This window comes from Triplophysa dalaica, chromosome 17, assembly GCF_015846415.1.
Source record: "Triplophysa dalaica isolate WHDGS20190420 chromosome 17, ASM1584641v1, whole genome shotgun sequence".
Taxonomy (NCBI): domain Eukaryota; kingdom Metazoa; phylum Chordata; class Actinopteri; order Cypriniformes; family Nemacheilidae; genus Triplophysa; species Triplophysa dalaica.
Genome location: NC_079558.1, coordinates 1,671,920 through 1,687,634, shown reverse-complemented (window position 1 = coordinate 1,687,634; position 15,715 = coordinate 1,671,920).

The window sequence follows — 15,715 nt, the reverse complement described above, 5'->3', positions numbered from 1 at the left end:
CCGAGCTAATCTGTGAATAACCCTGTAAAGTAGCTTTACGGCTAGATAGAGAGAACTACAAGTTGACCGGCCGTCACTGGGGAGATGTGGCACTGGAGCCGTAGATGCTGTAGACGTGGGCCGTTTAGGTAGAAGCGTGTTCATTTTAATGACATAACAGCAATTCTTTCCACTTTATATCCATTACAAACTAGGACTGGGAAAAAGAGCATTGACCTCAAATTGATTCTCATGGTAGGCATAATTGTGGACATCAATCTGAACCGGTTAACCTTAACCACGCTCAAGATTATAGAACGTGCAGGGGGGTTTGGAGCGAACCGGGGGCCGAGCAAACAATTATTTCAGTAAATGAAGCAAAAATGCAATTGAGCTTAAGAGCAAGTGATTATGATTGTAAATCATACAACCATTAAATTGAAACATAACGGATGGAAATTTTGCAATAACTCCTGTTTTAGTTACTTGAGTTAAGGTTAACGGAGTCAAACAAATAGTGTTCTTTTTCCAGATATGTCCTGGAGAGGACGTAATTGGAGGAGTTCTCCAGAGGTTGCATTTGTCGACCGCATACATCATCAAGTCCATTACACCTCAGGTACAATTTTTTTTTTAAATTAACATTTATTTCACCTTAAACATGAAATCATTGTAGTTTCCTTCTTACCTTGAAATGTAACTGTTAACCACGGGAGGATTTACCTGAGATTCTGGCCAGGACGTGTCCAGGAAAAGTGGCATGTATGGTCACCCTAATTTAGTTAAATTTGTCTTAAGCTCAAATTGCACTGTGCACAACAATGTACAGAGCCCCTCCCCATTCAGAATCATTAGTTTTAACAATTGTTGATTGGCTGATTTTACAAGAAGGCGGGACTTCTGTCGATAAAATAACATTCTGTTTATATTTAAATAAGCCTACAATGTATATCCCATCACAAAACAGTCAATTCTAAAAGTCCTTAGTTTAAATGCTTTATGGAATTGTAGTGCCTGAATAGATAAACCCTAAACGTGTTTATCTCTTCCCGTAATTCCAAACAAATCAAATATTATTGCTAAAATATTTACAATAATTAATGCCATACAATACCATATTAAAGAATAGTTTCCATCTTTGTGCAACAGGTTGGAAGGGTTTTTTCTATCCTGAAATGACTGAAGTCATTGATGGGTTTGGGTGATGAGTTTTTGGCTCAAAGGTGTTCAAATGGGTTCACAGTCAAGTTCTTCCACAGACTAGACTGAATCCATCATTTCTTTTTAAATCTTGCTTTGTTCAGACATTGTCGTGTTGGAATATAAAAGAGCCTGTTCTAAGTTGTCTCTGTAAAATAAGAAACACACAGACTATCATTAAATGCTGTAAGATTTGTACTCACAGAAATGACTACAGTCATCAAATTCTTGGTCCATACAGTGTACATTTCATGCAAAGATAAGATATCTTAAAAGCATAACTGTGCCGCCAATGGATTTTATACAACAGCGCAAAACCACTTTTTTACCAACCTGAAGAGATGAATCAACAACTCAAGACTAAAAATCATAATAAACCTCCTCTGAATGAAAGAGCAGTATGGTCAAAAAGTGAACCCGAGGCTGTTTATCAAGCAGTCCGATCAGCATCAACTGCATCAGTGAGATGAACAATGCCATACTGTTCTCATGTCATCACTTAAAACAGACAAAGAGAAGTCATTCAAAATGACATCTCCCAAAGAACAGAGCCTTCATGAAATATGATGGGTGGTGCTGAAAGCAGAAAACAGATCTGAGGTCTGGAACAGTGCTGTTTTTGGAAAGACTGCCAGAGAATTCACATCACATGGTGTAGGATCAAATTAACCGGAGGTAGAAATCAATAACTTCATTTTTCTTTCAATCACATTATGGTGGTTTAAGAATGATGTGACAAAGAGTGCAGTGACAGAGCAAACAAAAAAGTTTGGGTTAGAATACCTGCTGCAGTGTTGTGGTTGCCTAACATAGTAAATTGGTCTCTAAGGTGGTTTCTAAGTAGATTTTAGTATGAAGAAAATGTTTAATTTCTGGCCCAAAGTCAAATTGAGTCACAACGCCGTTGTTTAAAGCTTTGTTCAAATCACCGCCTTTAAATACAAGCAAGAGTAATAGTAATGCTTTTAAGTACCTGATCTAACATCAACTGTTCTTTCATGTAAAACTATCAATGTAAGGAGTTATTCTCTCCTCTTGACAATTGATACCAGACTCATTTAACATTTGCTTTCTTGTCTTTAACTTCCTCGCGGATTCTATTTCGCATGCTCGCCAAGCCTCTTCACATCCGCCTTCAGATGAAGTGATTTGCTCAGTTCAACAAGATTTCTTTACAAGTCTTTATCGCGTATATTTCCCCAACTCACCTTTGATATTCAGAGCTGGAGACATAGAAACATGGAGGATTCCAAACTGAATGTCATAGATTTGCATGTGTACTGGATTGACAGATACTACAGTACTGAATAATTTAATAAACAGTGACTCTAAAGTACAGTAAGAGAAATTGGTGGATGTGGAAAGAGTGTGTTGGGGAATGTTACTTTTTAAAGAAATGCATTATATCATTTTGTAATATTTATTTGCTTACATCATGTAACATGCTACTTTTTAAAGTAATCCATCAAATTATTTTGTTATTGCTTACTTTCTTATTTTAATTCACCAAGTGGTAATATTTTAAGTTAACATTAGTGAATGCATTAGCTAACATAAACTACAACCAGTAGGGCTATACTGTAGTTTTTCAGCATTAATTATCTTTTCTTAATGTACGTATATGCCGATACAGTTGTTCATGTTAGCCATTCATTAAAGGAACAGTTCACTCAAAAATAAAGATTCTGTCATCATTTACTTACCTTCAAGTTGTTCCAAATCTGTAAACAATGCTTTGTTCTGATGAACACAGAGAAATCCTTAAAACCAAACAGTTCTTGGTCAACTTGAGGATGAGGAAATAAAAACAGAACTTTCATTTTGGGGTGAACTGTACCTTTAAGTAATGTTAATAATTATTATTTTGACTAAATTAAAGGTATTGGTAATACACAATAAAATTAATAAATGTTGTAGAAATATTGTTTGTTGTTAGCTAATTGGTTATGTTCCATTCCATTCCATTTTCTACCGCTTATCCGAACTACCTCGGGTCACGGGGTAATTGGTTATGTAATGTTAACAAATACAACCTTATTGTAAAGTGTTGTGAAGTAACTCAGTTATTAAGTTTCATTTTTATATTTTGTCTTCTCCCCCACTAAAAATATCATATCATATAATATATATATATATATATATATATATATATATATATATATATATAAGATGAACATACTTCAAAAGCAAGTTCAGGATATTAAATACGAATATTTTTCAGAAATTATACAGTATTTACACTATACACACAAAATAACTGACCAACAACACTCATAAAGAAGGTGCTTAAAAAGGTTCTTCGATGCCATAAAAAAAACTTTTGGTTCCATAAAGAACCTTTAACATATACATTATGAGAAAGTAAGAAAGAGACGGTTCTTTGTGGAACCAAAAATGGTTCTATGGCAATCGCTGTGAAAAACCTTTGAAGCACCTTTATTTTTAAGAGTGAAGGTAAGAAAAATATTTGAAAGCTAAAGTCTGTGCATGTTTTGATGTAAAGTATATTGGAAAACAAGATAAAAAAAGTGATTAGGAAAAATACTTTACTGTAAGTGAACTGGAAGAGAGAAAAGTGAAGGTCATACGCAAAAAAGAAGGCAACGCATCAACAAGTTTCAGATTCTCGAGTCATTTTGTCATAGTGCTGTCACAGAGGCGTAAACAACGTGAGGACGGAGGAAGAGGGAGCCCTCGTATCCAGCAGGTCCATACTGTGACATTAATAAGCTGATGGACAGACTAATTAATTTAAGAAGCTTTAACCGTAGGCATTATGACAGATGGTGAGAGGGTGAAAAGCCAGAGAAGTTCATCGGAATTAAATCAGTTGAAAAATGAGAGGAGAGAAACTTTACAGAGAGGAAAACAGCCCACTTTATTGGAATTAAAAGTTCGACTGGGTAGCCAAGGACTGACGCTTGTGATTTCAGAGTAGGTGTAAATAATAGCTTCTTTATTGATTCTAGGTGTTCTCGTCGGCTGTGTGACATTTATATAACACACATGACGCCGGCACAGCAGGATTTGTAGGTGTATATCAAACATCTCGGCGACAAGTCAAGGACAAGCATAAAGTGATGTTTCAGTTCATCCTGTAAAACCAAAAGTCTCACATCCACTTCTATCTGTTGCTTTCTGTTTGGGAGTCTGTTTCTCAGAAGAGAGGATGGAAAACTGATTGAGTGTGAGAGAATAAAACAAGTCGTGACGGTCTGACACTCTTACACCTTGGTGACATCACCCTATCGAACTCAGTGTCGGCTACAGAGAGGTTACGCTTGGGCCAAAAAGTTTTAAGATAAAAGCGAAGACAGACAGCGGCTCTGATCGAGTGTTATTGTGTTTCTCTGGCACTGCCACTCCACAAAGCTCTTTCACTAATTTCACAGAGACCTAGAGACGACAGAAGAAAAAGCAGAACTTTTCTGTCCTAAACATTAAGAATAGTATTTCATCTGTCTGACTTTATGTTTAAGATAAATGATGAATTATATTTAAAGTTTCTTCTAATGGGTGCCCCACTATTATATTGATTGAGGCAGAAATCGCCACGTCTCAATGAGAATGAAAAACTTTAAGTTACTTAGTATCATCTGTAGTAATATAGATTGATAAAGATATACTTACATTAATATTGGCCTTGTCAGGCTTAATAGTACAAAATTCATTTAAAAAGAAAAACTTATTGTAATGTGGTGACCTAAAAAAAATTGCTGGGTTATTTTCAACCTAGTGTTGTGTCAAAAATGAACCCAACCGTTAGGTTATATTTAATGAACAATACTGTGATTTTAGAAGGATCTATTGCAGAAATGCAATATATTATACAAAACTATTTCTTCAGAGCTGTGTATATCTACATTCATTGAATTCGCCGCCATGTTTTGTACAGCAGCCATAAACGGAAAATCTATATGACGCGTTTCCCCTCTCCCCTCCCATATAGTGGTGAAACGGATCGCGGATGATCTGTACGGATTGTAATCTACGGTTCGGAACGCATGTGAACCGTGGATTAAATGTAAGTAAGTTTATTCATCACTGAGAAAGAGAGTAAAACATGCTCTCTCTACAGTTTTAGCGCCAACTCCCTCTCTCTACAATGTTTGGATAAATAAAATATGAAAGCGGTTCCTGATAAACAATGACGCTCAAAATTGCTCTGTCACACAGCTAATATTACAACAACAAAATATCTTGTTTCTAACAAACAGAAAAAACAATGTTAGTCACATACTGATCCGAATCAAAGCTACATCATCGGGGGTGATTTTAAGACGATTTTTCTCTCAAACGTCTCTCTCCTGGAAAGTATCTCCATAGAGTATATCTGCTAAAAGCCTTACCGTGGGTCCTAACGCAGGTCTTAGCTAACTTTCATCCTTCATTTTATCCTTAAAATCCACAGACCTTTAATTGTATGTCATAAATAAGACTTTGCTCTTTCTACAGTCTATTTTATGCCCGTATGATCTCTTCCCTCCTTCAACATGAGAACGACATCTTTTTGTACTGTGGTGGCCACCGTACATGCGTACGTTCGTGTTTGGAGTGAGCAATTTTTGGCAAATGTATAATACAACGCTAGTGGCTGCTATAAATCAAGAACAGCGCCTTTAACACCAAAATGTTTATGTCTGACGCAACTTTAAGCTAAAACAACTCAGAATTTTCTGATAAAACAACCCATCATAGGTTCATTTAAATAGGTACAATAGTATCACTTGCCACTCTAAAAAATGCTGGGTTATTTTCAACTCCGCGTTGGGTCAAAAAAGGTACAAACTCAATCGTTGGGTTAAATTAAACCAGAAAATGTTTATATTTGACCAAACTTTGAGTCAAAACATTACAGCATTTTGAAACAACCCATTATTTGACCCAATGCGGGTCAAACCCATTTTAATAATGGGTTATTAAAAAAAACTGTATAGCCACACATTCTGAGAACAAATGAGTATGTGTTCCTCTGAAATTTTCATAGAGCACTTTTTCTAGGATGCCATGTTGGAAGCCATACATAATGCAAAATGTGACCTTATCCCTGATTTGAGAACGACAACAGCATTTAGCTATAAGGGTTGTCACAATAAAAACAGAACTGCTAATGAATCATTCAATGAATCAAATGAATCATTCAGATGAGTCATTCAATAATCAATATCTTTCATTAGAAAGTAGAAATTTGATTAAAATATTCTTGAAACGGATGACTTGGACCAAATAGTGAAGAAAAATCAGCCAATCAGAATCCTGAATAGACTGGAACTCCATCAATACTCTATAAAAAGCTTCCCAGTGTGAGACCACAAGAAGCGGGATGATAAAATGCCAAAGGGTGTTAACTTTACTTACATGAAAAGGTGTTTCCAATCCTTTCTCTGGAAATGTATATACTGTTGTGATGGAATAAAATGTCTTGTTTTTTAATTTGTGTATTTTGTAAAAAAAAAATGTGTGTGGTGTGTGGCTAAGTCACTCGAGTGAGATGCTTTTTGCCAGGCAATCATGAAGAAACAAGAGTTTTTTAAAGGAGTAATGTTCGAGGATTTGGTAAGATGCTAACTTTAGCCTGCTAGCACTGAAATCCCCCCACCCTCCATTCGAATCACCATCAAAAGTCACGCCTCCTCTAAAACACATGAACGTGCACAAACCAGAAGCTCTTGGATCCATTCCAATTAAATCGTGTCACATTCACCAGTAAGATCATCTTATAGTAGCGAAAACTCCTAACGTAAACAACAGCTTTAAAACGGGATAAGATGCAACATAGTTCCCATTAGACGCCGGGTAACGATGTAATACATAAAGGTCCACAAACTACATAATCAAAACCCATCAAAATCTAATCATAACATACCTACCTGTCCATGCCATTTACCATGGCAACTTCTTTGAAACCCTTGACTCCCGTAGTATTTAAAAACAGGACAGATTATAATCATACTCATCCAGGGACGGATTAACACATGGGCAAACTGTACACGTGGCAGGTCCATTAGACCAGCAGGGGGAATGGCAAATTTTTAACTGTGTTCATTTTTTATTTTCTCATAAAATAGCACTAAATACTGTGGAATAAAGGATTATTTTAGCAGTTGTGAAGTATCAACCCTAGCGAATAAATCAAATAAATAATCATAATGCTGTGTAATATAAGCGTGCAGAAGGGAAGGGAAAGTAACAAAATTTGTTTAAAACCACAGAAATGTGTCAAAGACATCTCAGTTCGCTGTCTTTAATGGCCATTGAATGCAGTCCTGTGAGACAGCAGGATTTGGATTACATTGTGGAAGAGTTTTCACTGAGGAAATCACAAAAGATAAACGTTATCTCTCAGCTTAGTCACAACTTTTTAGTAAGATAACGTTAAATGCTTTGGTGATTGATATTGCTTAGTTTGTAATGCATGGACTGTTAAATACTACTTAATGCAAAAATGTAAATTATGCAAGGAATATTCCCATGTAATATGAGTTGGAGAGGTCAGAAACCTTTTTTTAGGTGTTGAGTACTGCGAAATATGAAGAAACCAGTTTTTGTGCATTTTGTGCATTTTCACAGGTGTTTTTCTATTCTGCTGAACTACTTTTATATTGTTTTTCTATGTAAACACGCTCTAGATGGACATGTTTAACCGTTATGCCTGTGTCTCGCACCGTTTGCAGCGCCTCTCACATAAGTGCCATGGTTTTATTACCTTGTTTTTTAGTATAAATAATTTCAATTATTGAACTTGCGCGGTGGGATGTAATAGGTTGACAAAAAATGTTACGTAATTATAAAAACACCATTTACTTATTGATGCCATGGCAATGATGTGTGACAATAAAGAGATTTGATTTGGATTTGATTCCTATAGGATGTAAAGAGACTTCCAACCAGCATGACAAAAACATTTTCTGGACAGGATTGCCTACTCAGCATTTAATTATACCATTTGATAATTTGTTATTATCATATTGTTACCACGAAACCAACTACAAAATACGTCAAAACAACATTTTGGTCAAAACTCAGAAAAATGGATATGATTCTATTACTCCGTACACACACACACACATACACTCAATAGTAATTCATTGTTTGATCAACCTAATCTCTGCAAACCAACCAAATACCCTTTGCTCTTCAAAAACTACAAGGATTGAAAATGCACGCACTAAGTCCATCTCCATTATTAACAATAGCATGAATTCCCATCGTATCTCATTGTAGCGTCATTGGAGCTCTCCTCAAGGTTGATCTGTGGTAATAACTACCCCGCGTCTTTTTTAATTCAACAACAACACTTTATGAAAATAATCTCTAGCTTCATTGTTCTGTGACTTTCCTCAGTCTCTTCTCAGCCCCAGTCACCCGTTCAGCAATGTGATAGAGCCATTACACCACAACACGGTCCCTCACACACTGGCTCTGAAAAAAAACTTGTAACCAAAGTTTTCACTTCTCCTCCAAACACAGGAAGCAACTTCAGCGTGAGATGACGAAATATAAACTCTGAGAAAGCTGTAGAGAGATCAAGAGAGCAGAGAGGAGTAAGATATGTACATATGTGTGTAGGAGTCGCACAGCCGTGACACCTACATCCAGTTCGGCTGTGTGCTGGTAACCAGTGCTGGTACTCGGTTATCAATGAGAAGATTTTTCAGCTTCTGTGTTTTAGCGGGCTGCAGACAGTGAGCTCCTGACAGATGGTGCAGGTCGGAGTTGAGGATCTCTGTTTCTCGGTTATAACGTTTTGGAAGTGCAGGGGACATATTGAGCGGAGTTAGTTTTAATACGCTGTTCCCTCAACACAAACACACACACACACATGAATATGCATAATTACCCCTTCATGGACATATGCTATAAGGTTAAAAATGCTGCTTTATGCTGTTCTCTTCTATTCCTATATGATGATGTGATGTAACACTTTGCTTTAAGCATTTATGTATTTAGCATTATGTAAGACATTATAAAGGGATATTAAATGGTATGATGCATTATAATTGTTCATAATGTCTGTTGTAATACCTTAAATGTTGTTTTAAAGAATTATAGTCAAATAAAATAAATTTACGGCAAAGTGTTGATAATGTATCAACTGTAACTACAATTATTCATGACGCATTACAATTTTAAGGTGCATTACTAGGCATAATTGACCTTTCACATGGAGTTTGATTGACATGTGATCGGACCAATCATTAGGCTGATATTATGCTTGTACACACCGGCACGATAATTGCACCCGTTTAACGGCAGCGGATTTCGATACGTTTTTCGTCGTTCATACCCAAATGAATTTCACAAGCCCAGTGACCACGCAAATTCACTCCCTGACATAGATGCCGCTTAATGAAAAACAGAAATACCCTGTTGGTGTTTCGCAACTGTATTGCTGCATACCAGTTCACCATCTTATACTATGCACTAAAAGCATGTAATGTTTTTGTAATGGAAAAGTATATACATTTTAGTGTGTTTTTAATTTATTATTAAAATACGTATTACTCGCTATTTAAACGTAAAAATATTATATAAATAAATGAACAATAAAGAGAAAAAATAAAACAAACTAAAATTACAATAAAATCGTAAAATGTAAAAGCCTTATTAAAAAAAACATGATTCAAAAAATCCAAAAAAGTTGTATCATCTGTTCACAAACCTATATTTGGTTATAATGTTATGACTGAAAGGTGCTGGTGCTATATAATCTGACCTGACAGGGCATCACAATTAAATGGCTCAAGACCATTAAACTCTTCCATATACTGTCTCAAGACTTCAGGAAACATGTTTTCACAAATTCACTGTCATCTCTTTCATCACATTACATATTTTCACGGCAAAAATATGCCAAAGCTCCAGAACAAATCTTACAAGACCTCAGGTTATATTAAGCCACTTGATATTTGCGCACACATCCTCATGGAACGAACTAGAAGTGACAAAACATGTGAGCCGTTGCGAAGCTGCTGTCGGTAAATCCTGAGGCTTTTTGGCCTTTTATTAGCAGAAAGGGGGGAAATGATTATTAATCTCTTTCAAAGCCGAAACGGAGCCTCTTATTTAAAAACGATTGAATTGGGAGCAAAGAGCCACGTCTTGCATTTCTGTACTGTGAATCATGCATATTCTCTAATTCCTCAGCTATGTGTTATGGAAGTAACCCAATCCCTATTGCCAACCTGAGTCAACGGTCTCTCCCTCAAACCTCAGAGGACCCCCAGATTAAAATAGAGCAACCTGCAAATATCCACTATGGAGCTGACACATGGACAACAACACAGAAATCGGCACACACAGACGAACCAACGGAAGCACTGTGGTAATTGGAAAGAATAGCAAGTCCGCTGGACACAGACATCAAACAGATCATTGATATTTCTCCACCTCTTGATTTCATGGGAGGTTGAAGGAACAGAGAAAGAGAAAGTTAGCAAGATGCTTCCATGCCCTCACAGTTCAGTTCTGACCTCCGCAGACTCCTGGTTCAAAAGCATCCGTTGGTTTCCCTGACAACCGCAGTTTCCACTGTTCTAAATGAAGAGTGGCGGGTTCAAATGGCACTTGGTGCTTTAACCGGGGTTGTGCGCCTCACGGAAAAATTACTGCCTTTAGAAAAAGGTTCGGCCTGTCGGAAACACCTTAGGGGTCTTTAGATGCTATGACATTTGTAATAATCGTAGCTGGACTTCAAAGTGACTCCAGTATGATCAGCAATGGAGCCAGAATTGCAAATTTAATGACTTTGGAAACAACTTCAAACTGACCAATTATATTTTACGGTACTAATGCATTTAGGAGTTGGTTTGACAAAAGGACAACGTAACAAGGAGAAATGACAGTTGAACAGAGATGATTAAAAGTTTGAAGGATTATAAGTACATTTGCATTAAAACTTTAAAAATGAAGTTTTCACAACTGATTATTGAAGTTTGAGCCATATTCCTGAAAATAAAAATATAAACAGCTGTAAGAAAGAGTTAATACTTTGTGTTTTGCACATGCTTTATTGCAAATGTTTTGTTTTTCGCCATTATCCTCAAAACGCTCTCTTACCAACCTTGAGAGTTTGTTCAATACGTGAAGAACTATCTGTAAACTTTGCTATCTCTCCATACTAATAAAAGAAACACAGTTAGCGGTGGCAAAGCTAAATCACCCTACACACAACGCTACACACGGCTGTAGCTCTGGGTTGTGGTGTCAATGTGTGATGTCACATCAGTATTAATGTTAATTGACATTTTCTTCACATTTATGCCAGCATTATAATAAAGTAGCTTTTTGGCAAAGCTGTGTCTTAGCTGTTAGCAAACATGCTCTGACACTTTAGCGCCAAACACACTCCTGGTTTTTAATTCTCAAATGTGAGCCTAATCCTGCTTTTAATAGCAAGGTCTGCCTATTTACGAAAGAAGGTAAAATCTTAGATGAGATCTCTTTAACGTCTCAACTGTTTCTCTCAGAAAGCAATGATATTAAATGGAGAGCAAAACTAAGCAGGGCTACCAGATCTGACAAAACTAGCCCAACAACCCCACCACTCAAAAAATGTCTCTACTACACCTAAAATACATTTTATAGCCCTTGTTATCCATTTCACACAATTTCTTGTATTCATTAACTGTATAGATGGTTTCAGTGGCAACAACATAAAGAAACGCTGGCCCAAACTAAACTTCAAGGAAGACACATTAATAAGTAAAATTTAATACAATCAATATACAATCAAATATTAATATAAATGACATAAAATAAATTGTCATTACTAGCTCCAGCCTGACCAGTAACCAAACACAGACCGGAAGGTAAATCCAGGACACAGAAAAACACATGTTCGGGCCATATGACTTCTTTAAAAGAGCCTGTCACACAATTTAAAGCAGTTTTGCAAATACAAAGGATCCGCCCAACCAGGACGATATGTACACAAAGTGAACGTTAATGTTAAGAGTGAAGTCACACATTTACAAACTTGGCAGTCGTGACCACTGAGTTTCTATATTTGGTGTTTATATGTCTAGAAGTGTACGACTTCACAAAAGATATTAAATGCTTCATGATGTCCCTACAACGCACAGTTATCACTCTGACAGACAATTAAACAGCCTTCCGAACACAATCTGCCCGTTTCAGGCATCCGACACTGCCGGTTGGGATGAATGACAGGAACATATCCGTTTTGAAACTACAACAGGCGACAGGCCAGTGTGTAAGGACTCAATTACATCCACTTAAGTTAGTAACATGAGCTCAGCTTGTGGCGAGAAGCTTGACAGAGAGCGTTTCTAGCAGATATGCGGTGGATTTGGAGATTCTGGCAGATGCTGTTGTCATGGTATTGGCACAGCGACGTATGTGTCAGACAAGCTATTGTTTGGGATTTCCAGTGTTTGTGCTATGGGGCTAGGGAAATCCAGATGTCTTTACAGGGCACATGTACGAGTGAGGCATAAAGTCTGTAAAGCCCTGAGTAAATCTCGCCATCTCACTTTACTTCTCCTCCAGCAGCAAACTGGCTGATGAGCAATCATTTCACTTCAAGCTATTTTTCATGCTCTAACCATCCCCCATGCTGAATGTAGTTATTTTCCACCTACACACCACACGTCTTCAAAGCCCTGTTTAAATGTCTTCGATCGCTGTTTGTGTGGAAAGTTATGTCATCTCTCTACGGTACACATTATGTTCCGATGATGAAATATCTTTTAGGGTTTTTTAATAAAACAGTTTCGATAACAGGAATATCAACATCACCATATGGCAACCCTTTCTCATGATGTTAATAGTGCTAATAGCCTGAATATAAATCAAAAAATAAATAAATAAGGATAAGGAAGCCATGACCTTTGCACAATGCAACAGGAACACGCATGCATATTTAACTATTTATTAGCTTCAGTAACTCCTACAAACTCAGTTTACAAACTCACTTTATCCTTCAATATTGGGCCACACTTTACAACAAGGTTATATTTGGTAACGCATTAGCAACATGGACTAACAAGAAATAGATATAAAGTAAAGTAATAGTTAAAATGAACCAATATACATAATTGTATTGATACTAACCAATGTTAACAAAGTGTAATGAATGTTGAAAAACGATATTGTTCATTGTAAGTTCATGTTAACTAGTGCATTTACCGATGTTAACAAATACAACCAAGTCCGCTTGTTAAGTGATGTAAGGAATAACGTTTTATTCCTATGACGTTTTCGGGTCCAAGAGTCCATTCATTTCAAGCGGGGCTACAGCTTTAACAGCTGTTAATGAGCACAGTTTACACATATTGCATATTTAGGCGAAAACTCAAAGTATAAAATACAGTCTCCAGGCTCACGGAATCTCCGACATCAATATATGAAAAAATTGGGAAACAAAGCGCTGACTGGCCATGTGGCATAAAGGTGAGGATCGCCGTTTTCCGCCATGAGTGTATATTAGCATTTTTGCTGTTTGGTTATATGACAGTGGGACGGAAGATCAGGGTTAGCAAGCGGCTGTAAATACTGTTTGAAATGTTTATATTGTTTTTTATAACCAAGTTAATCTCAAGGGTTGACCCCAACATGACATGTGTTATTTGTTAATTGAAGTATGTTTGATTTACTATTAATTTATGATAAATTACATTGATTTGTAAACAACAATGCCATTGTAAGAATGAAATAAACAACACGCTTAGAAACATTTTTAAATAAATAGTAAGAATTCCACAAATAACATGTCAACATAATTTACCAAACATTTCAAAACTGGTCTCTCACAAACCTTGAGATAAAACTAAAACATCCTATTTAGTTTTACCATTGGCTCTGAGTCAAAGCAGTCGTTCAGACCAGACAACTATTTCTTTTAACTACTTCCAGCAAACAATTCAAAAAGGACCATAAATCCTTACATGAGCCGAGTTTAAAGAACGGCATATACATTAAGTATACATCAACTGTTCCTTTAAAACACACGGCATTGAATCAATATCATCTTAACTAGGACAGTGTCGATATTTCAATAAAACGACTGCCCTTAGGGGGACGTAAAAAGATTCATCTCGCAATGAAAAGTTAAATAATCCCACGAGGACAGTTCTACTTGTCCACTTAAACATGAATTATACAAACATTAAAAGCTGCGGGACAGAAGGCGGAACAGCAGATGAAAGTCGCGTGGATATTCAGAGACGAGGCCCTTGAGATTTTAGGCTGCGAGTGTTAAACGCATCATGACTTGTAAAAACCTGTTATTTTGTTTCCAAGCACTGTACAACAAGAAATTAAAAGGCACGATAAACACCATAATAAAAACGCCTCAGGTCACCGGCTTTGAATTAAAAAATGCGCTTCTGTTAATATTTCTCATATTTGCTCAGAAATTAGCCATGACATTAATGTTGACATTCTGAAGAGTCATTTTGGACGTGCTTTTTGTTTACTTATTTTCCATTAGAGCGGTTCTCAGAAAAAAACAAATCAGAGTTGCTTCTCTTAAAAGGTGATGTGTGTAATTCCTTCGATGTCAAAATACGTTCAGCCAGCCCAGCCTAATGTGCAAAGGCAACTGTAAGTACGACATTCAGAAGTTGTTTTGACGTGAGATTTTTGGCTAGCTAAGTAGTCAAAACAATTCATAGGTCACACTTAAATAAAGTGAACATTACTGTATCCTGACACCGAATATTATTGACAGTTTCAAAGCAACAACACGTTACTGCGTATGCGCAACTTTGTGGCCTAAACATTCGGTACACATCTGCAAGAACGAGTACCTGTAGATTATATCTGATAACAAACAAAATAAATAACAAGAAAATTACATTAGGTAGTTAAAAGTATGTCTAGCCAGGGTTATTTTGGGTTAACAATAAAAGAGGCGTTTCCTGGCTAAACTTTAAAGCCACAAGTTACATAACCCAACAAATGATTTATTTACTAAAGAGATACCTACTGTGTACCCTAATTAAATGTTTTGTACCCCTACAATTTAACTATACCTTTAAAGTATGCAAATGTACCCAAGAAAGTAACATTTTACTTTTCGTATACTTATAAAGGTCCAAAACAGAACCCTTATTGAACCATCAAGCCACGGTTAAAGCAAGGTACTATTTTTTCAGACAGTGCACCTTACAACCGCCTAGAAGAACCAAACAACTTCTTATTAACAGCACTTCCACATCATCAAGGTGACACCAACAAATGACACTCCCCAATCTGCACTAAAGGCGAATTTGCAACTCTAATGCTAATTTCATTACAAAAATATCTTACTCTGCATTTTCTCATCTTCACCTTTTCCACAACATTCTAACAGACCTTCCCAAAAGACGTGATAGCTGGTGTTAAATGTCAGAAAGTCTACGAGTCCCTCCGCTGCACCAAGAACACCTGAGCAATCCAAATCTGACTGCAGCATTCAGCCTGAAGAGAGAAGAAATATGAGAGAGAGAGAGAGAGAGACGGAGAGAGAAATATCTTGGAGATTTTGATCTCAGCAGTCCGAGTTTTGTCTAATTGCCAAGTAAGGGAGGCA